The sequence below is a fragment of the Schistocerca americana genome, unplaced genomic scaffold, assembly GCF_021461395.2.
Source record: "Schistocerca americana isolate TAMUIC-IGC-003095 unplaced genomic scaffold, iqSchAmer2.1 HiC_scaffold_47, whole genome shotgun sequence".
In the NCBI taxonomy this organism is placed as follows: Eukaryota; Metazoa; Arthropoda; class Insecta; order Orthoptera; family Acrididae; genus Schistocerca; species Schistocerca americana.
The window spans coordinates 2,703,911-2,707,500 of record NW_025726203.1 but is presented as its reverse complement, the minus strand read 5'-3'; the positions used below and the strand labels follow the sequence as shown (position 1 = coordinate 2,707,500).

Here is a 3,590-nt window from a genome sequence, read left to right as displayed (position 1 = left end):
TCGGAATTAACCAGACAAATCGCTCCACCAACTAAGAACGGCCATGCACCACCACCCACCGAATCAAGAAAGAGCTATCAATCTGTCAATCCTTCCGGTGTCCGGGCCTGGTGAGGTTTCCCGTGTTGAGTCAAATTAAGCCGCAGGCTCCACTCCTGGTGGTGCCCTTCCGTCAATTCCTTTAAGTTTCAGCTTTGCAACCATACTTCCCCCGGAACCCAAAAGCTTTGGTTTCCCGGAGGCTGCCCGCCGAGTCATCGGAGGAACTGCGGCGGATCGCTGGCTGGCATCGTTTATGGTTAGAACTAGGGCGGTATCTGATCGCCTTCGAACCTCTAACTTTCGTTCTTGATTAATGAAAACATACTTGGCAAATGCTTTCGCTTCTGTTCGTCTTGCGACGATCCAAGAATTTCACCTCTAACGTCGCAATACGAATGCCCCCGCCTGTCCCTATTAATCATTACCTCGGGTTCCGAAAACCAACAAAATAGAACCGAGGTCCTATTCCATTATTCCATGCACACAGTATTCAGGCGGGCTTGCCTGCTTTAAGCACTCTAATTTGTTCAAAGTAAACGTGCCGGCCCACCGAGACACTCACTCAAGAGCACCCTGGTAGGATTGCAACGGGGTCCGCCTCGGGACGCACGAGCACGCACGAGGCGCGTCGCACGCCTTCAGCTCGCCCCACCGGCAGGACGTCCCACGATACATGCCAGTTAAACACCGACGGGCGGTGAACCAACAGCGTGGGACACAAATCCAACTACGAGCTTTTTAACCGCAACAACTTTAATATACGCTATTGGAGCTGGAATTACCGCGGCTGCTGGCACCAGACTTGCCCTCCAATAGATACTCGTTAAAGGATTTAAAGTGTACTCATTCCGATTACGGGGCCTCGGATGAGTCCCGTATCGTTATTTTTCGTCACTACCTCCCCGTGCCGGGAGTGGGTAATTTGCGCGCCTGCTGCCTTCCTTGGATGTGGTAGCCGTTTCTCAGGCTCCCTCTCCGGAATCGAACCCTGATTCCCCGTCACCCGTTACAACCATGGTAGGCGCAGAACCTACCATCGACAGTTGATAAGGCAGACATTTGAAAGATGCGTCGCCGGTACGAGGACCGTGCGATCAGCCCAAAGTTATTCAGAGTCACCAAGGCAAACGGACCGGACGAGCCGACCGATTGGTTTTGATCTAATAAAAGCGTCCCTTCCATCTCTGGTCGGGACTCTGTTTGCATGTATTAGCTCTAGAATTACCACAGTTATCCAAGTAACGTGGGTACGATCTAAGGAACCATAACTGATTTAATGAGCCATTCGCGGTTTCACCTTAATGCGGCTTGTACTGAGACATGCATGGCTTAATCTTTGAGACAAGCATATGACTACTGGCAGGATCAACCAGGGAGCTGCGTCAACTAGAGCTGAGCAGCCGGCCGCCCGGGAGTGTGTCCCGGGGGCCCGCGCGAACACGCAAGCATCCGCTCAATTATTCTGCAAACAGGAGGAGGCTGAGCTCCCCTGCACAATACACCTCGAAACCCTCTCAGGTCCCGGCGGCGCGCAGCGCCGTCCTAAGTACTTGGTCGGGTTCGAGAGTGGCGCAATCGCCCGGAGTTTGGCGAGTAGACGCTTTAGGTGCGACCACCCGTGCTCCCAACTGAGCTTGCCGCTGCCGACAGAGGCCCGGGAGCGTGCTGTCGTGGCATTGCCGGCGGGAGACAACACGCGCCACCTACGGTGGCCGGCAGCTCCAACGCCAGCGCCACAGAAGGACAAAAGCCCCACTTGGGTGCCGAAGCGAACTCTCCCAGCACAGCGCACGCGCCAACACGTCCGCACAGCTGCGATACAATCCACCTGCGAGAACCGCAGAGGCGACCGAGCAGCAGACGGCGTCGCGGCGCCGAGCGCCGGGCGGCGGCGCATCCTCAGCGCACACAGTCCTCAATCGGACCAGCACACTGCAGATGTCCACCGCGCTTCGCACCGGGCCCGCGAGGACCTACTTTGGCCGCACGGCGCCGCGTGCAGGGTGCGCCGGCGCGCAGCTGCGCCGCCTGCCGCCTCCGTCGGCCGGCGCGCCTGCCACTGGCCGCCCCCACCAGCCGGCTGTAGCGCGTGCGCCCACGCACCGCGCGGCCAGCACGCCGGGAGGCCCCCCCTCACCGGCCGGGGACGGTCCCACCCAGCCACCGCCGCGTATCGCTTCACACCCACATGCCATTCACGTTCGTGGGCATGGTGGGTATCGCTGAAACAACCGGTTGGTAGCTCAACCGATCGTCGCCATCACTGATTCACCTCTAGCGAGAACAACCGCACCACAACGGTTTACCAGTTGTTCATTTGCGTAACGTCACCAGCAAACGTAGACGTCCATCGCCATTTGCAAATTCAACGATTGTTGCATGCCTGTGTCAGGTGTCACGACACACTATGTCTGCCCACATACACGCAACAACATGTGCACGCTTCGCGAACACGTGGAAGGTGGCCCCCGTACGTATGCGATGTCCATTGCGCGAACGACTGTCAACCGGCCTCTGTCGCATGTCGCAGATGTGGAACGCAGTGCACCATGCTATCACGGTGTGTGAGAGGAGACGACTACGTCTGACAACACGCGCCACTACATCAACAGACGGCTCATGCTGATCGCCATCCACGGCATACCATACTGCAATCCAGCTCTTATAGGGAGACGACACGTAGCTGAGTGCACAATATTTGGACCGTATGGTTCGCCGTTGTTGGCGCAGTCGTGGTACGGTCACACATGTACCACGATGTATCATTCAGTACATGAGGACCAATGTGCAGTACAGTGTGTGATTTGGACGTACAACATCAGCGGACAGTTGACACAAGCCGTACCACAACGTAGGCTGTGCTTCGCCATGCGAATGCCAATGAACAACTGCGAAGGGCATTGAGCATGTACGTCCTACTGCCATCCGCATTACAGTGTATAGCTGCAAGGTGTTTCACATGAAGCGATACTCTGGGGACCGGGCAGTGCGAGTAGCAAACTATATTGCGGGGGTTGCAGTTAGGCAACACTACACTAATTTAACGCGTCGTATGACAATTACAGAGCAGGTTAAGGCCCAACGTGTGTTGGGTTAAGGCCCAACGTGTGTTGGGTTAAGGCCCAACGTGTGTTGGGTTAAGGCCCAACGTGTGTTGGGTTAAGGCCCAACGTGTGTTGGGTTAAGGCCCAACGTGTGTTGGGTTAAGGCCCAACGTGTGTTGGGTTAAGGCCCAACGTGTGTTGGGTTAAGGCCCAACGTGTGTTGGGTTAAGGCCCAACGTGTGTTGGGTTAAGGCCCAACGTGTGTTGGGTTAAGGCCCAACGTGTGTTGGGTTAAGGCCCAACGTGTGTTGGGTTAAGGCCCAACGTGTGTTGGGTTAAGGCCCAACGTGTGTTGGGTTAAGGCCCAACGTGTGTTGGGTTAAGGCCCAACGTGTGTTGGGTTAAGGCCCAACGTGTGTTGGGTTGAGGCCCAACGTGTGTTGGGTTGAGGCGCAACATAGGTTAGGTTGAGGCGCAACATAGGTTAGGTTGAGGCGCAACATG

General features: G+C 56.2%; 1 non-coding gene across 1 annotated transcript in view; it reads right to left on the bottom strand.

Annotated features, from left to right (window-relative positions):
* LOC124584151 overlaps positions 1-1,418 on the bottom strand; it is a 1,910-nt gene extending 492 nt beyond the window's left edge. Inside the window, exon 1 of the ribosomal RNA XR_006974558.1 lies at positions 1-1,418. This exon is cut by the window's left edge and continues 492 nt beyond it. This is a non-coding gene — a ribosomal RNA (small subunit ribosomal RNA).
* Positions 1,419-3,590: the final 2,172 nt, after the last annotated feature.